At 39.1% G+C, this 15,536-nt stretch overlaps 1 pseudogene; it reads right to left on the bottom strand.

The window, feature by feature from the left end:
• Window positions 1–9,573: 9,573 nt before the first annotated feature.
• On the bottom strand, window positions 9,574–10,043 carry LOC114497145 (annotated as a pseudogene).
• Window positions 10,044–15,536: the final 5,493 nt, after the last annotated feature.

Here is a 15,536-nt window from a genome sequence, read left to right as displayed (position 1 = left end):
TGACCATCTGCGACTCTCTTAAAATTTTGCTGCCTCCTGCTCTATAGAACCATGCTCAACAGAATCATATTGACAGGAATGCTCTATATCTGCCCTGTCCAAAGTAGCTAAAAGCCGCAGTGACCATGATACCCAATTCTGGAAAAAGACGAAGGGAATTCGGTTAGGGAGCTTCTGAGAAACTTTTGCTTTATTGACAATGAGAACACATGTGACCGGTCCCACTCTTTCCTCCTTATTCCCCCTTCGAAGACTGATGTCAAATGTGGAATTTGAACTGCCATCTTGTGACCATGAGGCAAAAAGTATAAAAACAACAAAAAACCAGCAGCTAAAGAGAATAGAATGGAAACACACAGCCTGGATTCTTGATGGCATTCCTTGAGATGCTGACCAATCCCCAGACTTGTTGTTAAGTAAATAGTGACAACTATATTTATGGTTCTGGCCACTGTATTTTAGGCTTTATGTTTCTTGTAGCCGAAACCATCTGTACATGACATATTATGATTTAAAAGCATCACTTTTAAGCAAGCAATATAAAAGCAATATGGTGTAATGGAAGAGCGTTATCTGACTCCTCTGAGCCTCAGTTTCTTCATCTTTAAAATGACTATTATGCCTGAATATTCCCGAGGATTGAGTAAAAAGTACATGGATATGGTAATAATAATTAATATTGTTATTATTGGGCAGAAAACACTTGTACCAAGCCTTGCTCTAAATCTTTTCCTTATATTAACTTATTTGGTTCACAACACAATCCTAAGAGGTAAATATTTTAATTGTTCCTGTTTAGATAGAAGGAAACTAAAGCAAAGCCCCAGGTAAGAACTAAAGCCTAAACATGAACCAGTCACCAGAGTTTCTGCCCTGAGCCACTCAGCTATGTTGATTCTGGATCATACAAAGTCCTCAATAAATATTTTATTGTTATTATTATTATTATTGGGCTTCTATTATAACTGACAAGGCATATTCTCCTTAACATCTAACTTTTTAAATATATTTTTTATTTTAATTGTTGTTGCAGTACAATTTTCTATCTTTTACTCCCATCTGAACCCACCCACCCAGCCCTCCCCTACTCCCTCCCATTTCCACCTGCCCCTAGCTATTATCCATGTGTCCTTTATACTTCTTCCTGTAAACCCTTCCACTTTTCCCCTGAAATTCCCCTGAAATTCCCTCTCCTCTCCCCTCTGAACACTGTCAGTCTGTTCTCTATTTCAGTGTCTTTGGTTATATTTTGCTTGTTTCTTTGTTTTGTTCTTTAGGTTCCTGTTAAAGGTGAGATTATGTGGTATTTGTCTTTCACTGCCAGGCTTATTTATCTTAGCATAATGTCTTCCAGTTCCATCCATGCTGTTGCAAAGGGTAGGAGCTCCTTCTTTCTATCTGCTCCATAAAATTCCATTGTGTAAATGTACCATAGTTTTTCGATCCATTCACTTACTGATGGGTATCTAGGTTGCTTCCAACACTTGACTATTGTAAATTGTGCTGGTATGAATATTGGAGTGCATAGGTTCTTCTGGATTGGTGTTTCAGGGTTCTTAAGATACAATCCTAGCAGTGGAATTGCTGGGTCAAAAGGCAGATTCATTTTTAGTTTTCTGAGAAAATTCCATACTGTTTTCCATAGTGGTTGTACCAGTCTGCAATCCCAGCAACAGTGCACTAGTGGCCCCTTTTCCCCACAACCTCTCCGACATTTGTTGTTTGTTGCTTTGTTTATGATGGCCATTCTGACTGGTGTAAAGTGGTATCTCATTGTGGTTTTAATTTGCATCTCTCTGATAGCTAGCAATACTGAGCATCTTTTCATGTGCATCTGGATCCTCTGTATGTCCTCCTTGGAGAAGTGTCTGTTCAAGTCTTTTGCCCATTTTTCAATTGGGTTGTTTGTCTTTTTAGAGTGGAGTGGTGTGACTTCTTTATATATTTTGGAGATTAAACCCTTGTCTGAGGTATCATTGGCAAATATGTTTTCCCATACAATTGGTTCTCTTGTTATTTTAATACTGTTTTCTTTAGCTGTGAAGAAGCTTTGTATTTTGATGAGGTCCCATTTGTTTATTTTTTCCTTTATGTCCCTTGTTCTGGGAGATGTATCAGTAAAAATGTTGCTGCACGAACTATCTGAGATTTTCCTGCCTATGTTTTCCTCCAGATCTTTAATGGTGACATGGCTTATATTTAAGTCTTTCATCCACTTTGAATTTATTTATGTGTATGATGTAAGCTGATGCTCGAGTTTCATTTTTTTGCACGTAGCTGTCCAGTTCTCCCAACACCATTTGTTGAAGACGCTAGTTTTACTACATTTTATGTTGCTGCCCCCTTTGTCAAATATTAATTGGCTGTAGAGACTTGGGCTTATTTCAGGGCTCTGTTCTGTTCCATTGGTCCATGTGCCTGTTTTTAAACCAGGCTGTTTTGATTACAGTGACCTTATACTACAGATTGATGTCAGGTATTGTGATCCCTCCTACTTTCCTTTTCTTTCTCAAAATTGCAGCAGCTATTTGGGGTCATGTATGGTTCCACATAAATTTTTGAAATGTTTGTTCTATATCTCTGAAACATGCCACTGGTACTTTAATAGGTATTGCATTGAATCTGTAAATTGCTTTGGGTAGTATGGACATTTTGATGATGTTACTTCTTCCAATCCAGGATCACAGAATGTATTTCCATTTGTTTGTGTCTTCCTTAATTTCTTTCTTCAGTGTTTTGTAGTTTTCTGTATACAGATCTTTTACTTCCTTGGTTAGATTTTTTCCTACTTATTTTACTTTTCCTTTTGCTATATCAAATGGGATTTTTCTCTTGATTTCTGTTTCTGCTGTTTCATTGTTGGTATACAAAAAAAATGCCTTTGATTTCTGGATATTGACTTTGTATCCTGCTGTTTTGCCAAGTTCATTTATTATGTCAAGCAGTCTTTTGGTAGAGTCTATAGGATTTTCTACATGCACTATCATGTCATCTGCAAACAATGACAGTTTTGTTTCCTCATTCACAATTTGGATGCCTTTTATTTCCTTTTCTTGTCTGATTGCTGTAGCTAAAACTTCCAGTACTATATTGAATAGAAGTGGTAAAAGTGGACAACCTTATCTTGTTCCTGATCTTTGTGGAAAAGATTTTAGATTTTGCCCATTGAGTATGATGTTGGCTGTAGGTCTGTCATATATGCCCTTTATTATGTTGAGGAATGCTCCCTCTATTCCCACTTTGCTGAGTGTTTTCATCATAAACAAGTGCTGTCCCTTACCAAATGCTTTTCCCCCATTTACTGATATGATCATGTGATTTTTTATTTTGGTTTGTTTATGTGATGTATTACATTTACTGATTTGTGAATGTTGAACCATCCTTGCATCCCTGGGATGAATCCCACTTGGTCATGGTAGGTGATCTTTTTAATGTATTGTTGTATGCGGTTTGCCAATAGTTTGTTGAGGATTTTAGCGTCTATGCTCATCAATGATATTGGCCTGAAATTTTCTTTCTTTGTTGTGTCTCTATTTGGTTTCGAAATTAGGATGATGCTGGCTTCATAAAAAGAATTAGGGAGTCTTCCATCATTCTTGATTTTTTGGAATAGTCTGTGGAGGATAGGGCTTAGCTCTTCCTTAAATGCTTTGTAGAATTCTCCTGTGAAACCATCCAGACCCAGACTTTTGTGTATCAGGAGTTTTTTGATTACTGCTTCAATTTCTTTTTCTGTCATTGGTCTGTTCAGGCTTTCTGCTTCTTTTTTATTGGGTTTTGGAAAATTATATTTTTTAGAAATTTGTCCATTTCACCTACGTTTTCAAATTTCTTGGCATACACTTCTTCATAGTAATTTCTTACAATCCTTTGTATTTCTGTGGTGTCAGTTCTAATCTCTCCTCTTTCATTTCTGATTGTGGTTTTTTGGATCCTTTCTCTTTTTTCTTGATGAGCCTGCTTAAAGACTTGTTGATTTTGTTTATGTTTTCAAAGAACCAGCTCCTGGATTCTTTGATCCTTAGAATTGTGCTTTTAGTCTCTATGTCATTTAATTCTGCTCTAATCTTGGTTATTTCCTTCCTTCTGCTTGCTCTAGGCTGCCTTTGTTGTTGTTCCTCAAGTTCTTGTAGATGTAGGGTTAGGTTGTTTGTTTGAAATGTTTCTATCTTTTTTAGGTAGGCCTGTATCACTATGAACTTCTCTCTCAGAACTGCCTTTGCTGTGTCCTGTAAAGTCTGGGTTGTTGTGAGTTCATTTTCCTTTGTTTCCAGAAACTTTTTGATTTCTTCCCTTATTTCATTCTTGACCCATTCATTGTTTAATAGCATGCTATTCAATCTCCATAAGTTTGAGTGTTTTGGGTTTCTTCCCTTGGGGTTGGTTTCTAGTTTCAGTCCTTTGTGGTCAGAGAAAATGCTTGATATGATTTCTTGAATTTGCTGAGGCTTGTTTAATGTCCTATCATGTGTTCTATCTTTGAAAATGTTCCATGTGAATTTGAAAAGAATGTGTATTTTGCTTCTATGAGATGAAGAGCTCTGTATATATCAGTTAAGTCCATTTCATCTAAGATATTGTTCAATGCCACAATGTCTCTGTTGATATTTTGTTTGGAAGATCTGTCCATTTTTGACAGTGGAGTGTTAAAATCCCCTAATATAATTGTGTTGCTGTCAATATCTTTCTTGAAGTCCTCTAAGATTTTCTTTATGTATTTGCGTGCTCCTATGTTGCGTGCACATATATTTACAATGTTTATGTCTTCTTGGTGGATTTTTCCCTTGAGTATTATGAAATGACCTTCTCCATCTCTCTTTATGACCCTTTTTTGGAAGTCCATTTTGTCTGATTTGAGTACTCCTACCCCAGCTTTTTTTCCCTGTCTGTTTGCTTGAAAAATTTGTTTTGAGCCTTTCGCTTTCAGCCTCTGTAGGTCTTTTATCCTGAGATGGGTCTCTTGTAGGCAACATATGTGTGGGTCATGCTTTCTTATCCATTCAGCTATTCTATGTCTTTTGATTGGAGCATTTAGTCCATGTACGTTTAAGGTTATTACCGATAGGTACTTATTCATTCCAATTTTCATACCTGTGTTTCCCTCTCTCTCTCTCTCTCTCTCTCTCTCCCCCCGCTCCCTCTTTCTCTCTTTCTCTTCCTTCTTTTCCTTAAAACAGGCCCTTTAGCATCTCTTGCAGAGTTACTTTGGTGGAGGTGTATTCTTTTAGACTTCTTTTGTCTGGGAAGCTTCTTCTTTGGCCTTCTATCTTGCTTGAGAGCCTTGCTGGGTAAAGTAGCTTTGGTGGCAGACCTCTGGTTCTCATTACTTGGAATATTTCTTGCCATTCTCTTCTGGCTTGGAGTGTTTCCATAGAGAAGTCAGCAGCTAACCTTATTGGGGCTCCCTTGTAAGTTACTTCCTGTTTCTCCCTTGCTGCCTTTAAGATTCTCTCTTTGTCTTGGTATTTTGCCATTTTAATTATGATATGTCTTGAAGTGACCCTCTTTGGCTCTTCTTGATTGGAACTCTCTGTGTTTCCTGGATTTGTGTGACTTTTTCTCTCATCAAATTAGGGAATTTTTCCATTGTTACTTTTTCAAATAGTTTTCTATCCCTTGCTCTTCCTCTTCCCCTTCTGGTATCCCTATTACACAAATATTATTACATTTACATATTGTCTTGCATTTCTCTTAATTCCTCTTTATTCTTTCTGAGCCTCTTATCCTTTTCTTGCTCTTTCTGGGTTTTTTTTTTCTACTCTGTCCTCCAATTCGCTGATCTGATCTTCTGCTTCATTAATCCTGCTTTTGATCCCTTCTACTGTGTTCTTCAGTTCAGAAATTGTATTCTTCATTTCCTCTTGGTCCTTGTTGATAGGTTCTATTTCCTTTTTCATGTTGATATAATTTTCAGTGAGTTCATTATAGCTTCCCTGTAGTTCCTGGAGGCTCATTGTGAGCTCATTGAGCTTCCTGACAATCATTCCTTTGAACTCAATATGTGATAGTTGTGTTGCCCCTATTTTATTTAGCATTCTTTCTGAGGCTTCCTCCTTTCCTTTCACTTGGGGATTGTTCCTTTGTCTTAGCATTGTTTCTGAGACTCTTCTTGTTAGCCTCAACTTCTTAAATTCATCTGTTTTAGCTCCCTGGGTCTGTGGTGTGAACTTCTGTGGTAGAATACCAGTGAGTTTCAGTGGTGCAGTTTCCTTGATATCCTGAGCTCAGTGGTCTTGGGCTGTCATTTAAGTAGGCTCTGTGTTTGTCTTTGGGTTTTGGTTGTTGTTGGGTCTTTCTTTGGTGGTTCCTGCCCACCAGCTGGTTAAGTGAGGGTCACTCTGTCCACCACCTGTTGTATTTTGTTGTCCTGGCGAGGGCAGGTTTTGTTGAAGCTGATTCTTCCGTGTGTATAAGGTTTTGAGGATTCTTTCTTGCTTTTGTTCAGTTGTTTGTACTGGGTACTGTCTCTACTGTTTAGTTGTATTTCCAGATAGGTCCTGGATTGAGGTTTGTGTGGTTTCCACTCCCTCCTTCACCTTCTTCTGTTGTTATCTGTTGCTGGTTCCTTTGTTGTTGGGTTTCCTCTCCCAGTGGGTATCCTGGTGTTCACCGTTTCCACCTGCACTTTTTTGTGATCTGTTGGAGGGGGAAGGCAAAACAGTTTAAGACAGCAAGAGAGTATTCTATGATATTTACAGTAGAAGCCAGAAGAGAAGAGATAGGAGATCCTTTGGCTATGTATAGTGTTAACTGTGATCTTCCACCCAGCTAGCTGATTTTTAGAAAGGATGGAAAGAAGATAAGACTCTTGTTGTGGAAGGAAGGATTGTGAGTTGGACCTAGAAGGCAGCGAGGTTGTGGGAGGTGAGATTGTGAGGTAAGGTGAGAGTAAAGGATAGTAAATAGATGTAGTGTGAGAGAGAATAGAGTTAACCACTACAGTAATAAAGTTCAGGAAATTTTAAAGTGGGCTAAGATCTGGGAGGAGTGTTGTGAAGTATTTACAATTGCATGGAACAGCTACTATTTACAATAGTATTAGAACAACAATCATATGACAGAATCTATGTGATCTGGATAATGAGAATAGGGAGTATAGGACCTTGAGTAGTGTGCTAATGGGACACAGGTGAGGTGAAGGACAGTACATTAGCAATACACTATGAAGAGATATCAGGGGAAACCTGTCAGGTGATACAATATAGCCAGCCTAGCAAAGCAGACTATGCAAAAAGAAGAGGAATACAAAAATACTATTAAGAAAAAGATGTAAGAATAATGGAAAAATAATAATAATACAAATATGCAATAACTTGCAGGTTCTCTGTAACAGCAGAGTCAAATTTGTCTCACTGTCTTGGCTGTTGGGATGCCCCCACTTTGGGTTCAACTCTGGTCTTTTCACAGATCCTGGTTTTTGTCTCACTTGTGGGTATTTAAAAAAGAAAAAAAAAAGAAGCAGAAGAAGGAAGGAAGGAAAGATAAAATTGGAAAGAAAGGAAGAATGAATAAAACAAGAAAGAAGGAAAGGGAGGAAAAAGGAATTGAGAGATAAAGAATAATAAAAAGTAAAAAAAAAAAAAAAAAAACTTTAAAAAGAGCCTCTTACTGATTTCAAACTGGCCATATGGTTTTTTCTTGTCTTGCTGGCTGCAGCAGGCTGAGGGGCTTTTCTCCCTTCCTGATAGCACTCAGTCAGCCTGAGCATTCTCCCCAGCACTAGCCTGGGTCTCTCCCCTGGGCCTTCAGTGTGGGATCCAGGCCTTCCTCAGAGAGCTGTCTCATGGGGTTTTGGGAATGTGTGCTCAGCCAGGCTGCCTCTAGTCCCACATCTTAGGGCATACCCTCTTCCCAGGGCTATGGGTTTGTACAGGGCTTTCTTGGAGCTCTGCCTGGCTGGGTGGGGAGGAGGCCAGAGCGATTGCTGCAGGAGAATTCCCCAAACAGTGTCTCTTTTTTCACTTTTTCTTTTTGAGAAATTCCTCTTACTGAAGCCTGGCACTCCGTACAGAGGCCTGGCCTCTCACACAGTCCAATTCTCCAGCCAGACTGGGGACTATTGGGGTCACAGCTTGTCATGGCCCAACTCTCAACTCTCCCCATCTGGCACCCACAGGCTCAGTGGGTGTTCACAGCCCCTGTATGTCTGCCACTTAGTCCTTATTCCTCTCTCAGTGACTTCAAGCAACTGGGTCTCTCCTGGTGCTGCTCAAACCTTGTTAGCCAGGGAGGAAGCAGTTGACCCAGCTCTCTCCCAAGAACCCTGTGGCAGACCCAGTGGGCGCCTGGCCTGGGGCTGCAGCTGCTCTGGTCCCTGAGCTGGTCCCTGGGACCTTATTATCCTGAAGCACTCTCCTTACCATCTGGTTTTTCAATGTCCGCTACAATTTTTGGTCCCCTATTTTCATATATGCTGGGGTCTGTTGGCTGTTTGCTCTGTTCCTCCATAGATCAGCTAGGTTTTTCTCCCATGTGTAGGGGAAAGTGGAATCCGCACCCTCCTACCTCACTGCCATCTTCCTCTCTCTCCTAAGTCTTCTTTAGATGTTCTTTAAAAATTCACCAGTGAAGCCCTGCATTCCTGAACTCTTCTTTGTAGGAAGTTTTTTGACTAATAACTCAATCTGTTTACTTGTTATGTGCCAAGTCAGATGTTCAGATCCTTCTTGAGTCAGTTTGTGCCTTTCTAGGAACTTTCTATTTCATCTAGATTTTCTAATTTGTCAGCATACAACTATTCATAGTATTTTCTTATAATTATTTTTATTTCTGTAAGATTGGTAGTGACGTTCACTCTTTCATTATTGATTTTATTAATTTAAGTTTTCTCTCTTTTTATCTTGGTCAATCTAGCTAAAGATTTTCCAATTTTGTTGATATTTTTCAAATAACCAACTTTTGCTTTTGTTCATTTTCTCTATTGTTTATTTTTTACTTAATTCAAGTTCACTGTAGTTTTTATTGTTTACTTCCTTTTTGCTTGATTCCGATTACTTTGCTCTTTTATGTCCCCTTCCTTTCTCTCTTCCTTCCTCCCTCCCTTTCTCCTCATCTGAGGACATGCTGATTGATTTTAGAGAGAGGGAAAGGGAGGGAGAAAAAGAGGGAGAGAAACATTGATGCAAGAGATGAACATCAAACCAGTGTCCTGTCCGGGGACCAAACTTGCAACTTTGGTATGTGCTCTGACAAGGAATTAAACCCACAACCTCCAGTTTATGAGACAATACTCCATCCAGTTGATCCACAGCAGCCAGGGCTATGCCTAGTTTCTCAAAGTGAAAGGTTAGGTTATCAATTTGAGATCTTTCTTCTTTTTTAATATAAGCATTTATAGGTAATAATTTTCCCACTAAGGACTACTTTGGTTGCAACCCATAAGTTTTGTATGTCATGCTTTTGTTTTTATTACCTCAAAGCATTTTCTGATTTTCTTTGTGACATCTTCTTGAGCTGCTAGTTATTTAATTATATTTTACAATTTCCTCATTTATCGATCTGCCAAATTTTCATCTCTTATTGATTTCTAATTTCATTGCATTGTATGTGTATATAATTTGTACATTTTCAATCTTTTTAAATTTATTTATTTTTATTTTTTTGGTTCCTGGGTTTTATTCAAGAACTTAGTATAAAATGTGTCAGGTAAATGACTTATAATTCTCATCTTCCTCCCCTTCTTCATCCTGATTTATCTGGAAGTAACACAATTTGTAACTCTCTTTGCTGTTAGCAACTACACACTACTAGTCATGTAGATTATTCTTCTTCAAATATTTTTTCATGAGATATTTCAAATACCTTTTGCAAAAGGCACCTCAAAATTTATAGTGGTCTTACTCTTGCTTCTTTTGATGGTTACAATCCCTCCACCAAGGTTCCCAGCTTTTCCATTCACTTTGATTCTCTCCTAAAAGAACTGCTCAAAATTGGCAGCATCCATGATTCCATCTTCTACAGGGTAGTTGCAGTGAAGGGTGAACTTCAAAACCTGCTTCTTTTTTTTCCCCCCTCTTCACCATAAGCTTTTTCATGGGAGCCATGGTGGCCACAGAGACATAAAACTTGTTTTATGGTCTAGCATACATTTTATCCTAGAGAATGTTTCATGTGCCCCTGAGAAGAATGTATATTCTGTTGTTGTCAAACAGCATGTTTTACAGAGTCTCTTGGGATTAGCTGACTTACAGTATTGGTGAAGTCTTTATTGGTCTTTTGTATATTTGTTCTATCTACTATTGAAAATAATTGAATTGAAGTCTCTGTTATCATTGAATTGTATATTTCTCCCTTCAGTTCTGTTAGTTTTTGCTTCATGTATATAGAGGTTTTGTTTTTAGATTCATATGTATTTATAGCTGTATATTCTTTGATGGGTTGATCCTGTTACCATTGTAAGGTCAACTAACAATTCTCTGAAAATGGGGTCTTGAAAGACCTACAACTATGCTTTGACCCTTAGATTGTCTGCTAAGCTGCTTGTTTTATCATTGCTTTTATGGAAGGAAAGATTTTTTTGGAGGTTCTAACTCTGGCATTTCCATGACCTCATTCACTCTTTTTCCTTTCTTCATTTTTAAAAAATCATTTATTTGTTGAAGAATCTGGGCTGCTTGATTTGCAGTTTTCCATGTTCAGATTTTACAATGACATACTCTCTGTGCATTTCAATATGCTCTTTATCTTCTGAAGGTCACAAAATGGCAGCTGAGCCCAGAGACCTGCTCTGAATCTGGTCCAGCCCCATTGGTAGGACTTGAGATGGTGTTGTGTCATTCTGCAGATGGCACAATGTTTGAGTTTCTAGGGCAAATGTATAATGCAGTCAAACTTATTTTCAAGAAGGGTGGCAAATACATTTAATATTTTAAAATTTTTTTAAAAGGCAGAAATTTCATTAATCAAAGCTTAGTTTCTTTTAACTGGTTAATAAATAAGAAAATTCAATATGTTGGTTTGTTAAATCCAGATTTTTAAGATCCAAAGCCACTTATAACTATAATAACTACTAATATTTCAGCATAGTATATTAATTCCCTATGCATAATGGGTTAAAGTTGCCCAGAAATAGTCAAAAAAAGTTATTACTCATATAGTACTCATTTGTGTTAAGCACTATCTAACCTCTTTTGTATGTTGTATATATTTTATTTGCCTTTACTTGGCCTGCAATAAATTGAAAGTATGAATGTATACAGTATATATATTTCCCCCCTTCTATTCACATATATTGTAAAGTGTTGACTATATGTTCAATATCACTAAGTGCCCAGTTTCAGTCTCTTCATTTTAAAAGTCTGCACAAAAACCTGTGATGAGCAAAATACTATTCTGCTTACTTGTAGCTATTCAAGAAGTGATGTTAGAGTATCACCACAGGATATATCTGCTGAAGAAGCAGGTATGGCAACCTTAACTATTTCACACACATATATGTGTATTCATGTCACAGTGTCATGTGTCCACATAGGTGCTATCCACGCTCACCTATGATGTACCCTGGCTTGTGGGGTCTGTGGTGTTATAGATGAGATGAGACAAATTAACACAGACAACCAAGTCCTGTGGAGGAAAAGGGACTGCTTGGCCACTCTCTCAAGAGTGACAGCATGCAAACCCTTGCCTAACAAGCTTTTATTGCTTTTCTGGGCACATTATGTTGAGGATGGTCCTCATTTACCATGCACAGGTTCACTTTAGGTGTTTACCTTTTATAGAAAACAAAGGAGAGGATGCTGCTAATCACACCACAGAAGAAGGATATTTGCAAATGCAAAGGGAAAAGTGGTTGAACTGGTTACACTCATCCTAGGAAGGCTTAGCATAGATTTTAGGAAGTTACTTTAAAGATAAGCAATAAACGTTTGCTGCCTCAGTTCAGGGTGAAGGAGTTTTAGCAAAAAGCAAGTCTCAAAATGGCCAAGGTACAATGCAGGCCTTATTCCCCACAGGAGAACCTATCCATGGGTGTGGGCCCTGTACACTGGACCTTACTTTCCACTGGCCTTTCTGAGTGGGAGCTGGGCCCCACCACGCAGAACGGTCACCTATACACCTAGTTTAGTGTAACTCCGCAGTCTGAGAGTCCTTGAATAGAGAAACTGACTAGAGTTTTCTTTTTACATGCATACTCAAATTTATCATTTCATGCTAATTTATGTTCCAAGATAGTTGGTTAACCAATTTACATTCTCATTTGCAGTATATGAGAGTCTCACTTTCTTCCAGATATTTGCCAACGAGTGGTGGTATTAGACTCCTTTTTTGTTGTTTTTAATGATTTATTGTGTGTTTTTTAAGGATTTTATTTATTTTTAGAGAAAAGCAAGGGAAAGAGAAAGAGAGAGAGAGAAGCATCTATGTGTGGTTGCTTCTCATGCACCCAGTACTGGGGACCTGGCCGGAAATCCAGACATGTGCCCTGACTGGGAAGTGAACCAGAGACCCTTTGGATCACAGGCTGGCATTCAATCCACTGAGCCACACCAGTCAGGTGGTATTGAATTTCTTATTCTTCCCCCTTTAAGTGATACGAAATGATATCTCATTACGTTTTTTTAATTAAACTTTAATATTGAAATACTTGTAGGTTCACATGCAGTTGTAAGAAATAATACCAAGAGATTCCATGTACTCCTTACAAAATTTCCCTCAATAATGACATCTAGCAAAGCTATAGTAAAATATCACAAACAGGATAATGATGTGGATGCTGTCACAGATCTAGTTGATTTCCTATTACCTGTACTCGTGAGTGTGAGCACACACAGGAATGTTTAGCTTCAGGTAATTTTATCTTATGTGATTCAGACACCGGCCCACAGTGTCTACATCATTATGGATGAAATGAGACATTCACACATACTACCGAGTCTGGTGAAGGAAAAGGGACAGCATGGTTTTTCTCTCAAGGGGAGCAAAAGCTGCAGCCTCCGCCATGACAGGCCTTTCTTTCTATCTCTCAGCACTTTACTTGATGGTTCTCATTTACTGTGCTCAGGTTTGCTTTAGGTGGTTACCTTTTACAGAAAACAAAGGAGCTATTGATGTTAATCACATCACAGAAGAGGGATTTTGCAAATGAAAAAGCAAAAGTGGTTGAGCCAGTTACACTCATTCTTGGATGTTGGGAACCACCCTGCCTGGTATCAGAAGCTGTAACCCCCTCCAAGGCTAAGGCTGAGGGAATGAATGACCTTGGACCATAAGCCACCAAGGAGACAGGCTTATCTCCCTGGCAGGAGCACCGCTCCTGCTCCTTTTACTTCATCTATAACTGGCCCCCAATGCTTGGTCGGTTAGCCAATGACAGGTAAGATTCCGCAAGGGGGCAACGATCTAAGACAGGCATGATCACATGGGAGGCCCCCAAGGAAGGACTTTGGGGCTACAGCAAAAGGAGGTGATGGACCCTGGCCCCTCAGCTTTGACATAGCCTGAGTCCTCATTGTCTTGCGAGAAAATCTCCTAATCTCTTGGCTGCCTTAGTTCCCTTGCTCCACCTAAGCCTGAAACAATGACAGAGGGTGGTGCAGCCCTGTGCTGGAAAGGGTGGGTTCCCCTGGGTGATCAGGCCTAAGAAAGAATATGTAAAATCCTGTGAAGCCTTTGTTTAGAGTGCTCTCAGTGAAATGATAAGGGTCCAAGCAAGAAGTAAGTTTGTTCCTCAAAGTTTTACAGCTCTTTAACTATCTGACCCTGACTCAAAATAGGCCCTCAGAGTTCCTTGTTATCTATTGTTCGATCCTTACTTCCTGGCAATGAGTAATGAGCTTTACCTGAATTCTTATGCAAATGAACCCAATAAAAAGCCTGCTCAGGCAGGAGAATGGGGCATTCTCCCTTAGGGGCACTCTCCCCTAGGGAAGGTGGCCATGGTGCTCCCCACTAGAGAGACTGGCTGTTCCGTCCCTATTTCCCCACATGACCTGGTTGTCTCTTTGTATGTTTTTCTTGTGTCTTGACGAACCATCCACAGCGTTCCGAGGTCACTACCAGCTGGTGGCTGCGACAGTGCAGCCACTGTGGAAAACAGTAAGGGATTTCCTTAGAAAACTAAAGATGGAACTTCCTTTTGACCCAGCAATTCCACTGCTAGGATTATATCCTAAGAACCCTGAAACATCAGTTCAAAAGAACCTATGCACCCCAATGTTCATAGTACCACAACTTACAATAGCCAAGTGTTGGAAGCAACCTAAGTGCCCATCAGCAAATGAGTGGATCAAAAAAATATGATACATTTATACAATGGAATACTACACAGCAGAAAGAAAGAAGGAGCTTCTACCCTTTGCAACAAGATGGATGGAAGTGGAGAGCATTATGCTAAGTAAAATAAGCCAGGCAGTGAAAGACAAATACCATATGATCTCACCTTTAACTGGAACCTAATCAACAAAACAAACAAGCAAGCAAAATATAACCACAGGCACTGAAATAAAGAACAAACTGACAAAAACCAGAGGGGAAAAGGGAGGGGATAATGCGGGAAAAGAGGAAGGGTCATCAAGGAACATGTATAAAGGACACACAAAGCAAAGCCAAAGGGGGTAGGTTTGAGGGTGGGAGGCAGGGATTGGTGGAGCAGGAAGCTGTGGTGGGGTGAAAATGGAGACAACTGTACATGAACAACAATTGAAAAAAAGAAAAGAATGAACTGACAGTAACCAGGGGGGAGAGGGGAGGGGATAACGGGGGAAAAAGGGGGAAGGGTCATCAAGACACACATATACAAAATGGCCATACTACCCAAAGCAATTTATAGAATCAATGCAACCCCTATTAAAGTATCCATGACATGTTTCACAGATATAGGACAAACATTTCAGAAATTTATATGTTACCATAAATGACCCTGAATAGCTGCAGTAATTTTGAGAAAGAAGAACAAAATAGGAGGGATCACAATACCTGATATCAAACTGTATTACAAGGCTACTGTAATCAAAACAACCGGGTACTGGCATAAGGACAGGCACATAGACCAATGGAACAGAACAGAGGGCTCAGAAATAAACCCAAGTCTATATGGTCAATTAATACTCGACAAAGGGGGAAGAAGCATAAAATGAAGCAAAAATAGCCTCTTCAACAAGTGGTATGGGAAGAGCTGCACAGTTACATGCAAAAAATTAAACTTGATCACCAACTTACACCATACACAAAAGTAAATTCAAGGTGGAGAAAAAACTTAAATATAAGTTATAACACCATAAACATCCTAGAGGAAAACACTGACAGGAAAATCTCAGACATTCCACGTGGCAACATGTCCTTTAGAGGACATATCTGTCCTCTAAGGCAAGGGGCATAACAGAAAAAAATAAAGAAATAGGACCTCATCAAGTTAAAAAGCTTCTGCAATGCTAAAGAAAACAGCATTAAAATGAAAAGAGAGCCAACTGTGTGGGAAAACATAGTTGCCAATGACACCTCAGACAAAGGCTTGATCTCCAAAATATGTAAAGAATTCACACAACTCCACTCCAGGAAGACAAAAAATCCAATTAAAAAATGAGAAAAAGACTTGAACA

Source organism: Phyllostomus discolor, chromosome 5, assembly GCF_004126475.2.
Source record: "Phyllostomus discolor isolate MPI-MPIP mPhyDis1 chromosome 5, mPhyDis1.pri.v3, whole genome shotgun sequence".
Lineage (NCBI taxonomy): Eukaryota > Metazoa > Chordata > Mammalia > Chiroptera > Phyllostomidae > Phyllostomus > Phyllostomus discolor.
The sequence above is the reverse complement of the archived record's forward strand: the minus strand, read 5'-3'. Positions and strand labels throughout refer to the sequence as shown.